Source organism: Denticeps clupeoides, chromosome 1, assembly GCF_900700375.1.
Source record: "Denticeps clupeoides chromosome 1, fDenClu1.1, whole genome shotgun sequence".
Taxonomy (NCBI): domain Eukaryota; kingdom Metazoa; phylum Chordata; class Actinopteri; order Clupeiformes; family Denticipitidae; genus Denticeps; species Denticeps clupeoides.
In genome coordinates, this window is record NC_041707.1 from 26,891,941 (window position 1) to 26,916,181 (window position 24,241).

The 24,241-nt window shown below is 41.2% G+C and overlaps 1 protein-coding gene across 35 annotated transcripts in view; it reads left to right on the plus strand.

The window, feature by feature from the left end:
* LOC114786615 (receptor-type tyrosine-protein phosphatase delta) overlaps positions 1–24,241 on the plus strand; it is a 403,565-nt gene that overhangs the window by 76,505 nt on the left and 302,819 nt on the right. For all 35 annotated transcript variants that reach the window (XR_003749232.1, XM_028973883.1, XM_028973864.1 and 32 more), the window contains exon 5: positions 22,783–22,855. The gene's annotated coding sequence lies outside the window, so the exon portion shown is untranslated. The remainder of the gene's footprint in view (positions 1–22,782; positions 22,856–24,241) is intronic.

Sequence of the window (24,241 nt, forward strand, 5' to 3'; positions counted from 1 at the left end):
ACGGCCACCGGCGTGTAGCATGAAACTCCGAACCGGAGTGGCCGTGTACTCTGTAGATCCGGCCGACACAGTCACTACCGGCACAACTTTTTAACAAGAATTTTTAAACCAACTCCAGAAAATCACCAAGCAACGTCATTATGATGTAATCAATTATGTTCTGCACTGCATCAATGTAACATCATTTACACAATTAATTACAACACCCCTAGTAGCGACAGGACTTACCTGGGTGACTCTGACCATGATACTCGGTGGAGGGGGAGCGTAATGTGGAGGGGGTGGAGCCGGTGCGAACGTGACAGCTGGTGTCTCAAACCCAACAGTATAAAACAACAATATAAAATATAGTCTACATTTTTTATATACAGAAGATTACAGAAATAATACCAGCATACATAAAGTGAAGTTGCAATGGTCTAGGTGTTTAGCAGTGTGACCATTCAGCTGTTTAGGAAGGTGATGGTGAGAGGAAAGAAACTGCCCCTGTCTCAGCTGGTCCCTAGTTTGCAGGCTTCTCGTCTGCCAGGGGGCAGTGGGTCAAAAAGTCTATGTCCAGGTGATGGATCTTTGGTTATTTTCCTGTCCTTGCACTGATTTTTGAGAGGGACAGATCCAGGATGGAGGACAGAGAGGCACCAGTGATCTTTTCTGCTGTCTGTACAGTTAGTTGCAAGCTTTTCCTGTCCTATTTAGTGGCTGCTCCATACCAGAATGTGATGGAGGATCACAGGACAGACTCAATGACTGCAGTGTAGGATCCTGTGGATGTGGATGACTGTACATAATCAATTGTCTCATCCCATTAAAATGTGTCAATATTAAAAAGCATCATGCTGACTGTCACATCCTCAGTCTGTGTGCCCTGCTCACCTTCTCCTGCATACTGAACTTTAATCATTAGCAACACGAAAACGTGTTCACTCCGATGCAGCAGCGTTACAGGGTGGGGGACCGTGAGCTGCTGGCAGTCAAGTGGGCACTCGAGGAGTGGCGAAACTGGCTGCAAAGCTGTGACACCCCCTTTCTGGACCGATCACCAAAACCTCATCACTATCAAAGCGGCTAAACAACTCAATCCTTGTCAGGCGATGTGGGTCCTTTACTTCGAACATTTTAACTGATCTTACCGTCCCAGTTCCAGAAATCAAAAAGCCGACGCACTGTCCCGACAGCACGCTCCAGATTCCCTATCGTCCGACCTCAAGCCCATTCTCCCACCTCCCTGCATCCTCTGTGGTGGTCCACGCCTGCAACGTCTGTGCCCGGGCCAAAACTCCCAACACTCCTGCTGTTGGTCCCCAGTGTCCTCTTCCCATTCCTCATTGTCCCTGGACCCACCTCGCCTTCAACTTCATCACCGATCTCCCAGAAACCAATTAAATGACCACCATCCTGACCATAGTGGATGGCTTCTCCAAGGCGGTCCACTTGGTCGCCCTGCCCGGCCTACCATCCTCTGCCACAACTGCTGACCTTGTGCTTCAACACGGCATCCGCCTCCATGGGTTCCCCCTGGACAATGTCTCCGATCGGATACCTGCAGGTCTCCTCCGCCACCGGACATAGTCCATTCAAACTGTCCCCTCGATCCTCAGCCGACAGTCTTCAGCTCCCTCCTACTATCCGTGTCCATCCTGAATTCCATGTCAGCAATCTGAAGCCATTCGTCTGATCATCGGTTCATCCTCTGCCATCCGCCGCTGCGTATCTTTGAAGGGGGACCGGCTTACACGTTTGGGGCCTGTTTTGGGCCACCTTTGTTTTACTGTGTATATCTTGTGTTTTTCTGTTTGCAAAGTTTTGCACTGTAGAACTGTTTAGTGAGGACCTCATTATGAAAATAGATTTTTGATATTTATGGAGCAATTACTAATCCATTGATCAGTGATACAACCCTGAGCAAGGTACCATCCCCACACGCTGCTCCCTGGGTGCCTGTCATGGCTGCCCACTGCTCACCAAGGGTGATGGGTTAAAAGAAGAGGACACATTCCATTGTGTGCACTGTGTGCTGTGCTGCAGTGTTTCACAATGACAGGTGCCCACATTACTTTCAGCTCAGAATCAGGATGCTAACAGGCACTGCAAAATGGTCAGTCAGCGAAAAGATTAATTTTATATAAATACACAGTTAACCTGACCATTACATTCGAAACTTTTTTCTTTTTGACAACAAATGAATGTGCTGCAATAAGGAATAAGGAATACTGCCTAATCAGTGGCATGCTTAATACAACAATCAATACACTATTGATCGACCAGAAATTAATTAATTCATTAGCATTCTGTATCATTTGTTTGAACAGAATGTTTTTGCAGTTGACTGAACACAATTATACCCTTATGAATGTGCACAGTGTTATTTTCTCATTCTGCAGGCTCATTTCTCACTAAACCCGGGGTGTCTAAAGATCTTTGGGGCTCAGAGGGTACAGATACGCTTGTTGCACACATCATTGACAGCCAAGGCTCCCTTCTGCTGGGCAGAGAGGCACCACATACAGTCCAGCCCCTTTATCTGCTTCACTTTCATTGCATGACTACTTACCTCATAGTGGACACCTCACTTCTGAGACCGAGCCAATTGCAGCCATTAGGCTTGAATTTCAATTATTTGAATTTTTTTTTAATATTCCTCTCTGCAAATGCTGAAGCCTCAGTGTGCTTTTGTTTTATGAGTTTAGAGGTACATATGGAATGCAAATGTATGAGGAAGAGGGCACATTCTCAAACATCTTAAAATGTATCTCTTTTGCTCTCCATTCTCCAATCGATGTCTACTCCTTCCGGGCTCCCCATCTCTTCCCTGATTTTGACCTCTGGTTCTGGGGTACAGGAGGTCTGTTATCTTCAGTGTCATAAGCCATGGAGTGAGAAACAGGATAATCTGGCTTGATATAATAGGGCAACTTATTGCTGAATCAAGCTAACACATATAATGGTGGCATCAAACTGTGTATGTTTCCTGCAAGTTACTGTGAACATTTGATAGCTGCTATGTCTGTGAAAACTCATAAAGTGTACTAAGCCTGTATAGGGTAAGGCCGTTGGCTAAATGCTATAAATGTAGTGGGTAGTATACCAGGCTCTGCTGCATTTTTGTGTAGTCAGGTGTAATTAAAAGTGCTAAATGAGTTGCAATTTTATCCAACAAAGTAAATTAATAAGAACTCCATATTGAAAACTAAACTGAACTACCTGGTGGGCAAGGATATTCACAGATATGCACAGAAAGTATTCAGATTGTTTTGTTTAGTAGAAGCTGTAGAGCAGAAAACGCACATTACTCACATTACTGGAGACTAACTTTTAAAGGTTTTCAATCAGCATGCAACTAAAATATGTTTGTCTTTTTTGTTTTAATAAAGTTTATTCCACACTTTCACATCACCCCACAATCTTAATGTTATCATGCTTTAAAATTAGAATGTGTTAGCATGAATATATGCCATGTGTGATGGGAACCAATTTGCAACCTCTGTTGTGGATTTCACAGTTTTTCTTTCCTCTTCTCACATCATCCTCCCCTGTTGCTGCAATATTGCAAACTGAAGAGAGTTTAAAAAAATAAGTGTTGATATCCCCACTTTGGAAAGAGTGTAAAGCCATTATTTTTCTGCTCTTCTCATCTCAATGTAATATCAGGCTATGGCATCATGCTTCATGAAGTTAAATGCTTCAATCATTAAAATATTTAATGTCTCTCTACTTTTAGGAAAGGAAAATTGAAAATGCTTTGTCTTTTCAGATCTAATGATTTATTATCATGTTTTATTATTGTTATTTATTATCATTCTGAGATGTTTTCTCTATTGCTATTTTTTAAATAAGATGGTTTGCTTCTGGAAGCCAGAGATATTCAAGCGCACTGACTTCACAAACTTTAGCTATAAGCCAAGATTTAATGAGCATTGTAGGAAATGAAATATACACTACTTACTCTTTTGCTATAAACTGTTATTTTTTCTGGGCCTTTGTGTCATGACGGCTAGCTGACGGGGGAGGGAAGCGCAGAGGCGGGACATTATGGCAAACAAGGATTTATTAATAATAATAAATAAACACACGGCTCGGTGGCCGAAAAACAGTGAAACAAAGTGGAGAAGTTCATGACCGAGTCCACAAAAATGTCACCGCTGCCGAAGGGGTACCTTGGGGCTTTTCCACCTCATCTTGGACCAGTGCAGTCGGGTCAGGAACTTCCTTCATGGGGTTCAACTCCGCTGCTGGGTCGCCATCTGATGGACAAAGAGGGGAAGTGGGGACGACATACACACACAGAGACAGACAGAATAGAGGGACATCTGGTTCCCTCTCTGGGCTCTCCGGAACCTCCTCAGGGGGCACAGCCAGGATCACCTTCTCGCCACCCGCCAGTTCTGGGTCTTCTTGCCCCAGATCCTGACTGGTACTGGATGTGGTGATGGGGCAGAATTCGATCCCTAGCTCAGGCTCTATCCGATCAAACTCCGCACTCAGTCTCCCCAGTAAGTCCCGAAAACTTATTTGGTTCATCTCTCCTTGCTGCCAAAGGGCTGCGCCCAAGCCCCATGCTGACCCAGTTAGAGGATGGTGGTGATCTTCTCCGGGTCTGCTGCTCCGTTGAAGGGTCCTGGGTCAAGAGGTATTTCCACACGGGGCTGGACGCGTAGCTGAAGATGGTGGTGGGTGTGTGGCGTGGTGGATGGTACCATCCCGGCACCGGCCACCCAACCGGCGTCATCCTCGTCCTTGTCGTAGTCCATGTTGACCTCATAACCCCGGAAGACACGTGGGTCTTCACAGACTTGACGACGATCTTGGCTGTCCGGAAAGTATTCAAACCCCCTTAAACTTAAATATATACACTGCAACCCATATTGACAGAAAAAAACAGAATTGTTGACAATTTTGCAGGTCTGAATGCTTTCAGTACCCACTGTACAGTAGGGTAGAGTTCACAAATGAGTTGAAGTTGAAGTGCAATATTGTGAGCATGTTCTTGTTTTCTGAGCGTTGTGAGAATATTGCCACTACTGCTGGACACTCTCTGCACGATCCAGTCCTCTGTGGTTTGGTGGAGCAATCCACAGAGGCTACCAAAAAATAAACTAGCACACATATCTGGTCATCCTACTTAATAAAATGATCATGATCTTCACCATTTAAGATAAGATAAACCTTTATTGGTCCCACAAGTAAAATTGCATTTTAGGACCAATGCAAACAGGCTATGTTTGAAATTCATTTTTATGAGAATAACAGAGAAGCAAACATAATGCTTATTATAGACAAATAGGAAGTGAAGTGCAATTTTAGCATTGTCTGATCATTTTAATGCATGCACTAGTGTTTTTCAAATAAAACACTATAAAATCTTAATTCTGGCAGCCTGAATGTCTTCTACAACGTTTTATTCTAAAAATTCTTATTTTACGCCACTGTTTTAGAAAACACGCCTTTAAGTGTTTTTTGGCAGCTTTAGCACTATTTAAACCCCTCCGCTTCCTGGTTTCTGGTTGGCTGATGGCCTCTGTGACACATACACACATACTTCTTAGAATCCTGTAGACTCTTGAATGGCAGATGCACTTTCTTTAGAGTATTGGGAGTAGCTCTACCATTTTCAGAGGGTACTTCATTTTCATCATGTGTTTTGTTTTGAATGTTTTTTTTTTTTTTAATTACCAGGGAGCAAACGGAGGAGCATTGTCATTGCATAATCAGTCAGGCCTTTTTCATTCATGCTCTTTCAGAAGGATTTTGCTAAATGTGTCACAGGGGGAATTCGATGACGTACTTGCAGACATACTTTGGGCGTGGGGATAAGCCGTCGTACCGGTAGAGGACGCTGGGCGAGCGGGGCAGGAGGACCGGAGGCGCCTGGCCGGCGAGGAATGAGGAAGCAATGGACGCGCTGCAACGCAGCGGGGAGTCAGTTCGGGATCTTTGGGAAGGACCGGGGCAGAGGAGAACCGGAAGACGGCGGGTTTCAGGATGGTCCGGGATCTTGGACTGGACGGGAGTAGGTCTTGGGCGGCATGACGGTAGGGGAGCTTGGAATCCCGTCTTAACCGATGGGTCAGGTAGGTTCAAGGTCAGGGGCAGGTAGAGGTTGTAGCCAGGAAGTTCCGGTCGGGGTTCCTTTCGTGGTTTCCAGGGGATCAGGCAATTCTCGAAGTCGTGGGCAGGCGAAGGTCGTATTACAGGAAGGTACAATTATCTTAGGTCGGGGTGAGAGAGCTAGCATCTCTGGCGAGTATACTCATACAAAGAGCGGGCGTGTCTCCTTGGGGTTACCTCACTTTTATACTTGCCACCGCCCGCTTCCATTTCCTCTTCCGGGTCGTCGTCTCCCAGGCTGGTGAGGTGCCCTCTAGCGGGCTGGAGGCGCGTTGGCCATGACAAAATGCCATCCGATTACCTGTTCCATGTATATAACTTTGGAAGTTATATTAAAACTAAATTATTTCAACTGATACTATTTTTAGTATTTGTTATTAGACCTTTTATCCATACATTCATTGGCAAAAACACATGATTCAGAAAACACAATAATTAAAAAATTCCTTGTGGTTATCCAACTCAATACAACTCAACTCAATGTGCAATACAACTCAACTCAATACAACTCAATGTGCAATACAACTCAACTTTTTTGTGTGCTGCTATGTGTTATTTTCAGAACCATGAACTTAGCTATCATTCATTCAGTGCAACAGAGCATGACCTGAACCCCACTAAATGGGCGTGTTGTGGAACAAAGGCATCATTTGGTCAGTGGAGTGAAGACAAATAGAGGAATCATGTGTTTAATGTGTCTTTTTAGTGGACTGAATGATTGAAGGACAATTGAAGCTTCTGTAATTATGCCAAAAAAACACAAAGCATGTGAAATATTTCAAATGAATGTTGTTCAATCAGGTATCTGGAACAATACATCCTTGTGTTTGCTTGGTAATACACCACAGGTGTGTACATGAGAATATTCTTACCAAATACAGAGGCCCTATTTGTCACGTGGCTCCAGTCATGTCACAGAAGTGGGTGATCTGACCTGGTGTTTGGCACTCAGTCTTTGTTGCCTGCAACACGATGATGATGACTCATATCCCCCAACTAATTTAGAATTGTAAGCCTGAACTTCTCCTCTTTATCTTCATTGGCTCAGATAAACACAGTGTCAACACTGGTGGTATTGAAAGTAAAAAGTGAAAACTCACCCACCTCTTTGGGCCTGACTGCAATTGGGTTCTTGCGACATACAACACTTTCTCATCTCTGTTCTCCCAGCATGACAGTATTTATGTAAGTATTTTTGTTTTCTGTGTGTCTATGCTCCTGCCAGTCACCCTTGCTAACAATAGATGCCCTAAGGATGCTTCTCAAACCATGCTTTTTAGATTCCAAAGGGCTGTTGTGTCAGGAGCAACCATTTGTCAGCAGTGGAAAGCCATGAAAGGCACCAAGGGGGCAGTGTGTGGGGACGGTACTTTTCTCAAGGAAACTTCAGTGGCACCTTAATAGTTCAGGATTTGAATTTGCAGTCTTTTGATTTTCACATCCGCTTCCTTACCTGCTAGGGCACCATGTACTGCCTTTGAAAGTAGATAAATATTGTGATATCTGTGTAACGCACAGCCTTTCTTAAATATCGTGGGTAATGTGTCAGCCATTGAAGCATCTTATTTGGAAAGTGTATTATTGTTCTTACATTTTTTTTTATTGAGCACAATGATGACCACTCTATCCTTCTTTTTCCTACCGGCATTCCAATTATTATTTCTCTAACTCCCTTTCTTTTGTACACTCTCTGAATTGTGTAATACAGCTTTATTCTTATTCAATCCCATTGGTTTCTGTTATTTAAACATGTCTCTTGAGACATGCTGATACAGGTGATGCCACTATTGTTGCTCATACATTTACAAGAGATCTTCTTGTAATGCTATTTTTAAGTGTCCCCATATCATTGCCAATTCTTTATTCTGTTAGGTAACATTTTTTCTTTTTTTTTTTCTCTTGCTCTTGGTTCTTTAGTTTCAATTTTCAGGTATTCTTTCTTACTTCCCTTTTCTCTTTATTTTGTCTTTTGCTTGGTGTTTCTTTACGCTGCCAACTCAGCAAAACCTCCTTGCAGGGACTTGAAGGAACGTATGCACACTCTGTTTTGTGGAGTTTTGTTGCTTTTTGGTTGATTGTGGGCTGAAATAATTTGCAAGACTGCGCTATTTTTTTTTTAATCCAAAAGTGTGTTGTCTAAGCATGGCTATTTAGAACTTGTTCATCCCCTCTTACATCTGATAATTGAGGCCTTCAATGACTAATGTCTTTTACCGTAAAAAAGTTGCAACAGTGTGCAAAGTGGGAAATAAGATGATGAAACCCATCAGAAACATGTAACTGCTTAGAGTGATAATTTCATTATTTTCCCTCAGAATCTCAACACAGACTTTTCTTTAGAAGCATTACATTTTGTCATCAGGTTCTGTCTTAAAGACTACAGCTTCTGTATATGCTCTTCAGACAGGAAGTTAATTAAATCCACAAGCTTGTCCAGCTGCGAGAGGGTAGGACCAGGTGTGCTGGCATTCCGCTCTGCCTTCTGTTTGAGTGGAAAGTGGGTTAGAGGAAGACCAAAGGTTTTTCTGAGTCAACAGCACAGACTAGTGGCAGCTCTAGGGAACAGAACCAGTCCAAATGTCACATACCCAGTGTGTGTGGACGGTGCGGACGGTGGTTTGCTCAGTGGCACCTCGGCAGATCGGGATTTGAACCTTCTGATTACGGGGCCGCTTCCTTAATCGCTAGGCCACCACTGCCCCAGGGAAGTCACCATTGAGATGCTGGGGATTGAACCCAGGACCTCATACATGCAAAGTACATCCCCCATTAATAACATGCAACAACTGAAAAATAATCAGGATAAGTGTAGTGATATTTTTTTTTTTTTGCTTGGTCTTTCATTTCATATTATTGAACATTTTATTCCTTTTAGTCTTTTAAGTGCAGTCTTGTGTCAGCAGGCAGCTTGTCCATTACAACTTACCTGACACACTAAATACTTGAGCATTATACACAAATTAATTATTGTCTGGATCTGGTGCCGAAGGGGCTACGCTGAGTCTAGGGTTTAGACCAAAGTTTCATGTTTGTCTTGTGTAAGTTTCCTGATTGTTCTCACCTCTGTACGATTGTACAAGGCTGCCCTGTTTGTGGCTTTTCTCAGTCGTATCTTTGTTTGGTGATCTTTTCCCTGTCGTGTCCGCCCCGGAAATGAGAACGTAAATGGCATCGAAGTAAATTAAATGTATTCCGAATAGCTTGTAAGGAGAGCCTACTTAACTATAAGAAGGCTCTTAGCACGGCTCGATCAACGTATCTCTCCTCGTTAATAGACAAAAACAAAAACAATCCCGGATTCCTGTTTAAAACTATAGCCAAACTAACCAGGAATAAGACAGAAACGGATACTACCACTCAATATCATCATAATAGCGATGAATTTATGAATTTCTTTACTAAAATAGTCACGAATAGAGATAAGATTAAAAGCACAAGAAATAGCTCTGCCGATATTTCTAAACTGCTAAACTAAACTATTTCTAAATGAAACGAACCAGAGGGTCACCACAGCCACCAACTACAGCTTCAGGGATCTTCAAATGGACCAGTAACATCATAATGAACATGTAATGTAGACCATGACACTGGACTACACTCTGGACTTCTCTTTTTTTTTTTTTTTTTTTTTCTTTCTTTCTTATTGTACAAATCATCACCAGCCCCCATAGGCTCACTCTACCCTGGAAGGGGGTCCCTCTCTGTATCACTCCTTGTGTGCAGAATGGTCAAGTGTGGGGGGTGTCAACTGTAGGGCCTGTCAAAGCCCATTGAGACATACTGTATGTGATTTTGGGCTATATAAGAAATAAATGTTGCTGTTGTTGTTGTTCTACTAATACCTTTTCCTTTTACGTTGTAACTGCCTGAGACAGTTCTCTCCAGTTTTAACAACAGCAGTTCACAAGTCATATCACTGGGGTGATGGGTAATTTCCAGCTTGGTAGGAATGTATTAGTATGGTTTGAGAATGGAGGGTAGGAGTGGGTATCTCACCAGTCTCTCTCATCACACAAATAGTCACCAGACACAGCCTGGTATTTGAGATATACAGTATGTTATTTTGGGCTAAATAATAAATAAAGGTTGTTATTCAGTGACACCATTATCTAAATGCACTTTGTGAAGAAAATAAGATGTTGAAAGTAATGTTCTGCCAAAGTTACCACCTACCTAAATATTGCACACCCCCTTGTGGAAGAAGTATTCCCTGGTTCCTATTTCAGCAGGATTGCAACCCAGTCACACCTAAGGATGTTCAAGAATGCTTTGAGAAATATGATAGTTGAAGGTGAGTATTTTCCAAATTCCCAGTCCTTACAAAACAGGATTTAAAGGAACTACCTGTCGTGATGCCAAATACTGCCTAAATGTATGGCTGTATGTACGGCTATACACTTTGCTAATACTTTTGCAGTTCTAGTCAGTGCTAATTTATCTTGATAATGTCTCAGTAGGAAATGAGTATTGGATCTCAACAAGAAAGTCAGAGGAATGTTTGTTTGCATCAGGAAGGGAGCTGCAAGTCACATGGACATTACAAGGCAGGCGTGTGGCACAAAGCCAGCTGTTTCAATAAGGGTGTGGGGGAGACGCAGTCTTCCGCTCATTTTAACAGGCTTGTTTGAACAGACTGATGCTAGCTAGCTTCAGTTTTTGACAGAATGGTGTCAGCTAAATATGTGATGCTCAGTTCACTGTGGTGGATGGCTGGCACCGAGCAAACACAACACACCTGCTGGTGCTGCTTGAGCTGCCTTCTTCAAATCCACTACTTAATATAATAACATCCCCACTTCCCCACACAGTGCATTGGCTTTTTGTAGCAGAGGGAATATGATTTGTTTTAAGGTTTAGAAGTGGTACAAAGGTAAATAATTGTGTTACTGTCATGTGTAAAATGTGTGTATCTAATCATTATTTCAGTTATTTAGTAGGTAATGCATAAAATGCACAAAATGTTTGATTAATCAGCTTCATATTGGTCATCTGTATTTTAGGTAATAGAGATATATGCCAAGATTACATAAAAAAATAATAATTGTGTAATAAGTGTCAAATATGTGCAAATAGTGTCAAACACTGGGATACAATAGCCCTGAGGTACCGGCTCAGATCATAAATACAAAATGGTGCATAGCAAGTGGCAATAAAAGCTGATTCAATTCTGCAAGAAAAGGGATAGTTATCAACTGTGCCATGCCTAAGAACTAATGAGACAAAGTTTTCTAATATCAAACAAAAATAAGATTTTCAAATGTAGAATAAGAGGTTGAAATTTCTTGCATTTCACTCTTTCATTTTTCCTTCTCATTTTTTCAGTTTCACCACTGACTTTTCTGTCACTCTGCCCCATTTTACATGAATGCTGCCTGAGAAGTTGGTTGGACTTCTGGCATAGTTCTCTTGTGTGGGTGGGGCTTTGGCTCATTTGGCAGCAGGTATTTGAGTGTGAGCTCCGTTCATAGTCATGGTAAGTTCTTTTCAAAAAGCCTGCTCTTGTGGCATGGGTCTTAATTTATCTCATATTTTAGCCTTACTTGGCATGTGAATGCTTTGTGTGTTGCTAAATCATATTTGCCAATTAAGGCTAAAATATAAGGCACTCTGAAAAGAGCTGAACTTCCCATCATTACTCTATGACTGTCAGATGTGTGTGCACAGCAGTAACAGCCATAAAACAAGGCTGAGTGAAACTGAAAAAAAATTGAGCGTCTCATGAGCGAAAATTAAAAAAAGAGTAAGCTTTAAGCAAAAGATGTAAGAAAAATCATTTATTGTCAAAATATAAACCTATAAACCAGAAGACCCAGGTTAAAATCCCACTTAGTTCCATTGTGTCCCTGAGCAAGACACTTAACCCTAAGTTGCTCCAAGGGGGACTGTCCCTGTAACTACTGATTGTAAGTTGCTCTGGATAAGAGCGTCTGATAAATGCTGTAAATGAAATTCTATGAAATTTTGTTTGATATTATGAAAGTGTTTTCAAAATGTTGGCACAAATCTGATTCCATAACTAACCCATATCTCTCAGCAACTTCTTTCTGGATTCTAAGGCTGACTACTTAAATTACTGGAATCTTAATTGCACTGGACAGGGGTCCATTAGCACAGCTTCTTGGGTGGCTGCATCTATTTGTCTGTAAGTCATTAAACTAATTAAACAAGCAAATTAATCAGTATTCTCAGAGAATGGTGTGAGTGCTTTCTGTGGGCTAACATAATGAAAGCAGTCTTTTTAAAAATCTGTGTGAAAAAAAAACCAAATAAGTTTTAGATTCATAATCAGTGCTTAAGGAAAAATACAAACAAGGCATTTTTTTTTAATTCAACAATATTTTTATTGATTTTAAACAGGGATATAACAGGGTAAACATGTAATATTTCAATATACTGTACATTTTATAACCCCTTATAAACCCTATAGCACCCACCCCTCCCTGACTCCAAGCCAGCTTTACATGCATAAGAAAGACTAGATACCAGGCATTTAAAAAAAGAAAGACAGACTATGGAGCTGGGGGAAAAAAAAAAAAAGCGAAAAGAAAACAGACAAACAATTAAATAAGAAGGGAATCAAAGTATATATGTATATGAAAAAAGGAAGGGCCCCCACACCTGTTGAAATTTCAAGTCCGAATAACGGATTGAGTAGTGAATCTTCTCCAGGGACAAACAGAACATAATATCTCTGAGCCACTAGGTGTGAGTGGGTGACGTGGAATCCTTCCACTTGAGTAAAAAGAACGCCTGGCCAGGAGTGTCATATATAACATATTTATCACCTTATTTATGTAACTCATAACATATTTATCACCTTATTTATGTAACTTATCACATCATAAACAAATTACTGCCTTTGACCAAAAGGCATCACACTCCCCGCTTGGGACATTTTGCATCAAAGAACATTCATTCAGTCTGTGCAAGCAAAACGATAATCTCCGAAACTGGTCTGAGAAACACTTTAACAGTTCCATCTTGTACAGTCCGCACTTCCACTTTGCGGACCTTCCTGTCGCTGCTGGGGAATGTTTTTACTACCTGTCGCATTGGCCATTCGTTCCTGCTGACTTGGGAGTCCTTTAGCAGGACTACATCTCCTTCTTTGACATTAGGCCTAGTTTCAGTCCATTTTGCACGGCTTTGTAAGGTCGACAAATATTCCCCTTTCCACCTTTTCCAAAAGGTATCAGCAAGGTGTTGAATATGTTTCCACTGTTTTCCAAACAACTGCCCCGACGAAAAGCTCCCAGACGGAGCAGAAACAGCACTCATCTTCTGCGTTAGTAACATTGCTGGTGTAAGTACTGCAGGACTGTCAGGGTCAGTGGATATGGGGACAAGAGGCCTAATAATAATTGCCATGACCTCGGCCATAAAGGTTCTTAACACTTCGTGACTGAGACGTGTTTGTTCAGTTTGTGACATCATTGCGTCTAGAATGCGCCTGGCGACCCCTATGAGGTGCTCCCACGAGCCATGTGAGATGCGTGAGGGGGGTTGAACGTCCAAACACATCCTCTCTCCTGCAGGTACTTTCCTACTGCTGTGTTTTCTGAGTCTAGACCCATTTCCTTACAAGCTCCAACAAAATTAGTGCCTCTGTCTGAGCGCAGACGCTTGGCTGGGCCCCGAATAGAGAAGAATCTTCTTAATGCATAGATAAAAAAGTTCGATATTCACAGCCCTTGTTGACATGCATGTCAATAACACCGCCCAGCATTTGCTCTGGGCACAACCACCTCTTGTACGACGTGTTACAACTGTCCATGGCCCAAACACATCTAAGCCTACAGTGGTAAAGGGTGGTTCAGGAGTGACTCGGTCTGCAGGCAAGTCTGCCATTTTCTGGACCTGCAGTTGGTCTCGCAACTTGCGACATGTGACACACTTATGGATGACAGAGGATACAAAATGCTTGCCTCCAACTATCCAGTATCCAGCACCACGGACAGCTCCTTCTGTTATGTGTCTCCCTTGATGGGCCACTTGTTCATGGAATTGACGTACAAGTAGTGTGGCGATGTGGCTGGTAGATGGGATAATTTCGCTCTGGGATAAAGTCGCTCTGGATATGGGCGTCTGATAAATGCTGTAAATGTAAATGTAATGGATAATCATAGGGTCACTTGACCCTTCTGCACACAAGGAAAAACTCCACACAAAAAAACTCTAGGAGAGAGAAAAAAAAGAAAGGAAGAAACCTTGGGAAGGAGTGATACAGAGAGGGACCCCCTTCCAGGGTAGAGTGAGCCTGCAAATGGTGTCAGTGCAGGGTTGGGGATGATATAATAATAAGTCCTACAGTTGTAGGGTTGGAGAAGTCCAGGATGTAGTCAGTGTCATGGTCTAGATTACGTGTCCATAATGATTTTACTGGTCCATTTGAAGATCCCTATAGCTGTAGTTGTAACGGTGGTGGTGGCTGTGGTGACCCTCTGGTTTGTTTAATGGTATGTCCTTGTTAAGCAGTTGTCAAGAACCAGGATTTATTTGCTGGTCTCTTCACTGGGGTCTGCCAGTAGTCTGGGTGCTTGATTCCGTGTCTCGGAGAAAAACAAACAGAAGCAGCGGCAGATGGTGGCACTGTACGACCGATACTGAAATATGTGGTTATAGTAGTATATGGGTGCTACAGTGGCCCGGTACCGTAACTAGGACAGCCTAACTAGGGTGAATTTAACTTTGTGTCTAACAGGGGGACTCTGTGATAAACTGGGCTTTATAATTGACACTGCGTCAAAATGAAGTGAAATGAGGGTCTAGGACTTTAGCAAAAAGCCAGAGAAAACAGATCATAGCTGTGGCTCTGATGTTGTAGTTTTCAACACTTTTATTTCTGGACGTACCTCTTTGTCTTTTTCAGGTTCAATGAGAAGCACTTGGTTGAGGGAAGTTCCATCACATTCTGCAATTGAATCAAACACGACCCGTATTTGTTCTGGCTTCTGTGGGTGGTATACACCAAACGTGGGCAGATACCAATGTTCTTTATTTCAGCAAGCTCAGCTTGATCATTATCCAACATTTTTTGCAAGAATCGGATGTAATGATATTTCATTTTTGGCTTCTTTTCTAAAGTCTTTTGAAGAGAGCGGAGGCGTTTTAAGGCTTTCTCTCTGTTGTCTGGGAGCCTTCTTCTCGGAGAGTGGAAGGGTAAAGGTGCAACCCAGCTGTTCTCTTGGTTTTGATAAACTTCATGGTCCATTATTGTCAGGAATGCTTTGTCGTCAATAGACATAGCTTGTTTGTCATCACATTCAGATCCAACAAACACAGAGTGTCCTAAACTGTCTGTGTCACAGATAGTGTCTATAGTGACCCCATAATTCTCTTTGACATGAATGGTGTTTGGCCAAGGTTCAAAGTAAGATGCACGGCCATTATCTAAGGTGTGCGTTTTGTAGACGTTGACCTCTGACTGACTGTGCGCTTTTCCTAAGCACATCTCCCCCACAATAACCCAACCCAGGTCTAGCCTTTAAGCGTAAGGTGCATTATTGTGTCCATTTATTTGCTCACGTACCTTATGGACCCTGAGGATGTCCCTTCCCAGGAGTAAAAGGATTGGAGCATGCTGGTCGACCGGTGGGATGTTGTCTGGTATTTCTGTTCTATCGTCCGGAACAGAGTCACATTCGATTATAGGAGGTAACTGGATGCTGACTTTTCCATCCATGGACTCGAGGAAGAAGTTTACGGCTCTCCTGCCTGATGTCTGTGCTTTGCCAGAGCAAGTCTTTAAGGTGTATGGAGTGGGTCTAGCTTCAATTTCAAAAAGGCAAAAAAAAACTCAGTGACCCATTGGACTGTTCATCAATTACAGCGTACATTTTTATAGCTCTCTCTTTTTGGCCTGCAGGATATGCTTTGACTAAACTGATCTTAGAACATGAGCGTGGGCTATCGCCTTGGCCACATACATCTGTGCACTTTGACATGACTGAAGGTGAGTTCTCAGTTCACTGTCCTTGTTGTCTGGTGTAGTGCTCTTTGGAGCAGGAGTAGGACCAGGATGCATTGCTGATAAGTGTTTAAGGCTGTCACACTCGATACACTTAACCACTGCCTTACAGTTTTTGCAATATGTTGGACAGACCCACAGCATCTGTAGCAAATGTGATGCTCTTTTAGATAGGCCTGTCTTTCTTCAATATGTTTGTCTCTGAAAAGCTTACACTGTGTGCTTTTTTTATGTGGATCGGGCACTGTCGATCCAGTTCCTCCATCTTCTTTGGACTAGGACTATTTTGGTGAGGCTCTGCTGTAATGTCTGTTTTGTGTGCTGACACAGTAGGCTTGCGACTATAGGTTCTCAGTTTTTCTGTGTGAGAAGGGACATGGCTGTTAGAATTGGACATAGCAAAGCTTGGTTCGTTCCTTGTTTTCGCTTGCCGCTGGACAAATTGCATGAATGCTGAGAAAGGAGGAAATGACACATTATGAGTCTCTTTGTACTGTGTTTCTACAGTTGCCCACCTTTCCTGTAGGTTGAAAGGAAATTAGGTTGAAAGACAGTAATTACAAATTACTGCCTTTGACCAAAAGGCATCACATAGTGTCTGGGACTTTAACAAAAAGCCAGAGAAAACAGATAGGTTTTGAGATTGGATTTAAACACTGAGACTGTGTCTGAGTCCCGGACACTGACCGGCAAGCCGTCTGCTCCCAGCTGTGACCTTCTGTACTCTTGGTACCAGTAGTGACCCTACATCCATTGATCGAAGGGGGCATGGTGGGTTGTTAGAGTCAATCCTACATTTGATGGGTAACCAGAGCAGTGATTGTAAGACTGGGGTGATGTGGTCAGATTTCTTAGTTCTAGTTAGAACTCTGGCTGCAGCATTCTGTACTAGCTGGAGTTTACTCATGCACCCACTAGAGCATCCAGACAGTAATGCGTTGCAGTAACCTAAACTTGATGTAAGAAATACATGGACCAACTTTTCTGCATCATGCATTGAATTGATATTTCTTATTTTTGCAATATTTCTCAGGTGAAAGAATGCTATCCTAGTGACATTAGCTACATGCAAATTGAATAAGAGACCTGCATCAATGATGACACCTAGATCCTTTACTTCAATACTTGGTGAAATAGAAAGGCTATCCAGGGTTATGATGTAGTCAGCCAGCTTATGTCTGGCTGCTTCAGTACGAGAGCTTCTGTCTTGTCAGGGTTTAACAGGAGAAAGTTGGTGAGCATCCACTGTCTAATGTCCTTCAGACAATTCTCTATTTTGTTCAGCTGCTGCCTCTGATCTGGCATTGCTGACAGATACAGCTGTGTGTCGTCAGCATAGCAATGAAAGCTAATACCGTGTTTGCGTCAGCTAAAGGTAACATGTATAGGGAAAATAGTAACGGACCTAGAACAGAACCTTGTGGAACACCAGACTCTACTTTACTATGTGAAGATGAATCACCATTGATGTCCACAAACTGATATCTGATATATTGGTCAGATATGATCTGAACCATCCAAGGGCTGTTCCCTTAATCCCAATAACATTCTCTAACCTGGAGAATAGCGTGATTGATATTGTCAAACGCTGCACTCAGATCAAGCAGGACAAGCAGCGAGATATGTCCCTGATCAGAGGCCAACAGCAGGTCATTAACCACTTTAACCAGCGCTCTCTCAGTGCTATGATGAGGTCTAAATCCTGATTGATATTCTTTGTGGATATTGTTGCTGTCTAGGTATGCGCTCAGCTAAGATTTTTGAAATAAACGGAAGGTTGGATATCGGTCTATAATTTGAAAGCTGACTGCGATCAAGATCAGGCTTTTTAATCAGGGGTCTAATGACTGCTACCTTGAACGAACTTGGTATGTGGCCGGTGCTAAGCGACGAGTTAACAATTTTGAGGATAGAATTTATAATATCGGATGATACTTGTTTAAGGAACCTTGTTGGAAGCGGATCCAAAGCGCAAGTACATTGATTTGACGACGAGATTAATTTAATTAGTTCATGGTCTTTAATAAGGTTAAGGTGTTTTATTTAGTGGTCAGGTTTTTGAAGATTATTTTCCATAGAAATATCGGCAGAGCTGACAATGAGTTTATCAGCGTTGCTAAATCTGGGAGGGTATTAATAAACCACTGTGCCGTACTTGATGTAATTGTCTGTCTCTATAAAAGACAGGAATGCTGTTCTTAGCGAGTCTTCTAATTTATCACATGTTAAAGTCGGCAACAATTAGGGCTTAATCCACAGATACAACTAAATTGGAGATAAAATCTGTAAATTCACAAAGAAACTCAGAGTAAGGTAAATGATCTGTAATAATTTCATTAACAATGAGCGTTTTAGGTGTAAGAGATCTAACATTTAATAATCCTATTCTTATATCGGAGGTGCTGGTGGTACATTCAGAGTAGGACTGCAACTAACGATTATTTTAATAATCGATTAACCTGTCGATTCTTTTTTTTTATTAATAGTAGAATCGGATAAAGTACAAAAAACAAGAAAAGCATACATTTCCAACTCTTTATTGAAAAACAGAACAAAAATCTTTAGAAAGTGCACAAACATGTTGCTCCTTGAACTGACATAATAATAATAAAATAAAATTAAAATGGACTAACACAAAAAACATACACATGTATGGTTTACATCTGCCAAATATAGACTGCCACCTGAGCTGCCAGAATGATAAATAATTTATAAAAAAATAAAGAACAATACAAATCAGAAAATTTAACAGGATTTGTTTGAATGTTAGAACTTGTTCTCTACACTACATTGCAGATGCACACTCGCAGACGCACACACTCACAAACTCTCACACTGACACACACACACACACACTGAAAAAATGCTTTTCTAACTTAGTAGTTTTGTCCTGTTTTCAGTCCAAATATCTAAAAAAATCTTAAATCAAGATACATTTACTAGACACATGAAAAAGCATAAGAAATTGTCTTGTTTTCTGAAAAAACATCTCAAAATTAAGTGATTGTTTGCTTAAAATTATCTGCCAATGGGGTGAGAAAACTAATCTTAATGAGATATAATCTCAAACAGAAGTTTTAAGCATCACTTAATTTTCTCATGCCATTTTACTTGATTTAAGATTTTTTAGATATTTGGACTGGAAACGAGACAAAATTACTAAAAAAGCTTATTTTTTTGCAGTGTAGCTATACATGACAACAGATTGAAAAATGAATTTTCTAAAAAAGGCTAGTGAATGTCTTTAGTCTTGTAATGCAAAGTAACTATAGCACCCCTGCTTTACTACTGTTATTAACGAGCTAACGCTAACTTGTCATGCTGGTCAAGTTGGATGACGGGTAAACATTTACAGTTACTTAGTACTTATATCACAACAGATCATCAAAAGTGCACCTTTTTCAAACATTTCAGCATATTTTCAATTGTGTTAGTACAATACACATAATCACAAAATAAGTGTTTCATCTAAATAAATGTTTCGTTCACAGTTACTGCCTTTCATAATGTTATCACTATAAAACTTTTGATTTGCATCTCTTATTATTCAGTTGAATACATTTGTCTGTCATTTAATTCAACTGATCTTAATGTTTAATCAATGAATCATTCATTATGTCCATGGATTTTCAACTTGGCTGATTGTTGTCTGGTCATTTGTAAGTTACACATTGCTGCAAGAGCTTTCAATCTAGAAAAACTAATAGCTAATTGTTTCCCCCTGATGATCACAATTAGTTACCATATAAGTAGAACTGTGTTTGAGACTTTGTATTGTTCAAATATGGAGCAGAATAGACTCGTAGGGAGAGGAAATCTTCATCGAAGAGGTGGTGGTGCTCCTCGACAGAGAGGTGGGCACAGAGAAAGAGGTGGTGGTACTCCTCAACAGAGAGGTGGGCACAGACAAAGAGAAAGAGGTGGTGGTGCTCCTCGACAGAGAGGTGGTCTTCAGAGAAATGTAGGCAGAAGACAACGCACCATCATCTCTAAAGAAGTCCGGGTCATCATTGTTGACCATGTGGTTAACAGTGGCTTTACCATGGCTGAGGCTGCCAGGTTGGTAATTTACAAAGGTCAACTGTCAGCTCTATCATCAGAACTTTTCTTCTAAAATATAGTACTCTATAGTATAGATGAACAACATGTAATTGTCAGTTTACAGTAATGTAATTTGTAATACTTTAATATTAACAGTATATTATTGTCCTCAGAATTAACAAGAGAACCTGGTAGTGGTCGTCCACGTGTTTTGACTGACCAGCAGGAGTTGGCTTTGGTGGAAATGATCAGGGCAAGGAATGACATACGGCTATCTGAAATCAAACAGGCTATTGAGAACAGCAATGACACCTTTGCTAATGTGCCATCAATTAGCCTTCCAACGATTGTACGGCTTTTTAAGAAGCACCAGGTTTCCATGAAACAAATTTACTTGGTTCCTTTTGAGAGGAACAATGTCCGGGTGAAACAACTGCATTCAGAATATATTCAGGTACAACACTAAACTGGCGTGTAATTACTGCAACTATTAGTTGTAAAAAAAAAAACAACTAAATTGTCATTTTAAAGGGTGATGGAGTTGGACGCTGCTGTGAATCACCACAAGTATATTTTTGTTGAGGCCGGTTTCAATCTGGCAAAAACTAGACGCAGAGGACGTAACCTTATTGGACAAAGGGCTACCATCCAAGTCCCTGGACAACGTGGGGGAAACATCTCAATGTGTGTAGCTATATCTGAAGATGGTGTGGTAGGCTGTACACCAGTTCTAGGGTCATACAACACTGAACACCTAATAGTTTTTTTTTAAATGAACTGGAGCAGGCCTGTCAGGGAGAAGACATTGTCTATGTTGTTGTGTAGAACAATGTCAGCTTCCACCATGCACAGCTGGTTCAGGAATGGTTTCAAACACATCCTCGCTTCATGACCCTCTATCTTCCACCATATTCCCCTTTCCTCAACCAAATTGAGGAATTATTCTATACATGGAGGTGGATGGTGTATGATCACCGTCCCCATGAGCATGTCTCCCTTCTTCAAGCCATGTGTGAAGCTTGTGGTGATATAACTGCTGAGCAATGTCAAGCCTGGATTCGTCATGCCAGGAGATTTTTCCCACAGTGCCTGAACAACGAAGACATCCACTGTGATGTTGATGAAAATTTATGGCCCAATGTTAATGACCGGCTTGCTTAATTGTGTAAAAGTGATAAAAATAAAAATATATTTTGCTTATGTAAATGACTTGTTTTTTCTTCTCCCTTTTTCATGTGTGTGTGTGTATGTGTGTGTATATATATGTCTGAATGTAATGTGTAATATTTGCTGTGTCAAGTTTTACAGTTGTTACAGTTGTTACACTCATTCATCACCAAGGACAATTTGAAAGGCGCTGAATGTTAAAGTTAGAGTAGCGATTTTTGACAAAATCGGTCTGGTCCTCAGATATGATTTGAGGGTAGAACATTCTCTAATCTACGAGCCAAGACTTTAGCAAGGATTTTAACATCCACATTGAGATTCAGATAAAACCAAAGCTAGTTGTAGTGCAAGGTATCAGGAGAATGATTAAAAAAACTCTTTTACCAGATTGCAATGATGAGATAGCTGAAATGATTTCCTCTTGTGATATGGACCCTTGTAATCATAATCTAAAATCAGGGAACAGTTTTGGGATATCTAGTTGAGTCAAGAAATTCTCAACTGAACTATGGTCCTTTGGGAACTCAGAAGTATATAATCGAGAATAACATTTCCTGAAAGCATCATTGATTAGAGTGGTCGGTAGTAATGGTACCATCCTCCATTCGAATTTTTGTGATGTGTTGCTGTGCTCTAAATCCTCTTAACTGACTAGCTAAAGGTTTCCCAGATTTGTCACCATGAATGTAAAATTGGCTCCTATTCTTTAATAATTGACCGTCGATTACATGTGTTGAGAAGTTCAAACCTACTTTGCAATTCTACATGTTTTTTATACAGATCGGGGTTTTTAAATAGAGCATACTGCTGATCAATTTCTTTAATTTGGTTGGTCAGGTTATTCTGATAGAAGTAAAGTGTTATGTTTAATTACTTGGGATGCTCTGAAGGCCTACCTCAGGGGACAGATAATTTCATACACTGCAAATATAAAAAGGAAGGCATAGGAAGAGCCATATGTCAGAAATACCAAAGCTGCATAGATAGGACTGAAGTAGCATTGTGGATTTACTCAGGGGTACAGGATTGGGAGATGACCTGTCAAGTGATGGATCTAAACAGCAATTAAACTCTCCCCCTAATATGAGAGAGTATGAGCTTAGAGCTGGTAGAGCAGAGAAAACTGTTCAAAGAAGGAGAGAACAAGGCAATTTTTGTTTTTTAGTAGCAGTCATGAGCAGGAAATTGAATGGTTTTGAAACGACAGTCAGTTTTTTTTCTGTTGGGTACTTTGACCTGTGAATGCAGTAAATGAAAACTATGTCCATCGCATTTTCTTGGCACCATTATGCAAACATGAGAGAATTAGCAATTAATAAACACAAATAAACAAAACTAAACCTGGTTTTATTTGTATAATACATTTCCTAATATTTACTGTGTACAGCTTGAAATCTTGCAGTCAGGTCTAAGCCTCATACACTTGCTGTATCTAATGAAATAACTCATGACTCCAGTTTGAACAGAAAGTGATTCCATTCTGTCTCTTTTTAAATCTGTAGGGAAATTCTGAGGAGTTTGACTCTTTCATTCATCCTGTCTGAGGCAGCCAACCACACAGCACTGCTTGAACTGGTAAGACCATAAGACACATCCTCTGTGATATTAATGACAAAATATTTTCACAAATATTTAAATGTCAAATGGGAGTAAGAGAAAGATGCTGCCAGTTCCGTTTAGTCTGTAACATTAAATATTACTGGAGCAGATGTAAGTGAAAGCGAAGTGATTGTCATACAGGGAGTGCAGAATTATTAGGCAAATGAGTATTTTGTCCACATCATCCTCTTCATGCATGTTGTCTTACTCCAAGCTGTATAGGCTCGAAAGCCTACTACCAATTAAGCATATTAGGTGATGTGCATCTCTGTAATGAGAAGGGGTGTGGTCTAATGACATCAACACCCTATATCAGGTGTGCATAATTATTAGGCAACTTCCTTTCCTTTGGCAAAATGGGTCAAAAGAAGGACTTGACAGGCTCAGAAAAGTCAAAAATAGTGAGATATCTTGCAGAGGGATGCAGCACTCTTAAAATTGCAAAGCTTCTGAAGCGTGATCATCGAACAATCAAGCGTTTCATTCAAAATAGTCAACAGGGTCGCAAGAAGCGGGTGGAAAAACCAAGGCGCAAAATAGTCAAAAAAAAAAAGTCAAGCGTGCAGCTGCCAAGATGCCACTTGCCACCAGTTTGGCCATATTTCAGAGCTGCAACATCACTGGAGTGCCCAAAAGCACAAGGTGTGCAATACTCAGAGACATGGCCAAGGTAAGAAAGGCTGAAAGACGACCACCACTGAACAAGACACACAAGCTGAAACGTCAAGACTGGGCCAAGAAATATCTCAAGACTGATTTTTCTAAGGTTTTATGGACTGATGAAATGAGAGTGAGTCTTGATGGGCCCGTGGCTGGATTGGTAAAGGGCAGAGAGCTATAGTGTGACTCAGACGCCAGCAAGGTGGAGGTGGAGTACTGGTTTGGGCTGGTATCATCAAAGATGAGCTTGTGGGGCCTTTTCGGGTTGAGGATGGAGTCAAGCTCACTGCCAGTTTCTGGAAGACACCTTCTTCAAGCAGTGGTACAGGAAGAAGTCTGCATCCTTCAAGAAAAACATGATTTTCATGCAGGACAATGCTCCATCACACGCGTCCAAGTACTCCACAGCGAGGCTGGCAAGAAAGGGTATAAAAGAAGAAAAACTAATGACATGGCCTCCTTGTTCACCTGATCTGAACCCCATTGAGAACCTGTGGTCCATCATCAAATGTGAGATTTACAAGGAGGGAAAACAGTACACCTCTCTGAACAGTGTCTGGGAGGCTGTGGTTGCTGCTGCACACAATGTTGATGGTGAACAGATCAAAACGCTGACAGAATCCATGGATGGCAGGCTTTTGAGTGTCCTTGCAAAGAAAGGTGGCTATATTGGTTGCTGATTTGTTTTTGTTTTGCTTTTGA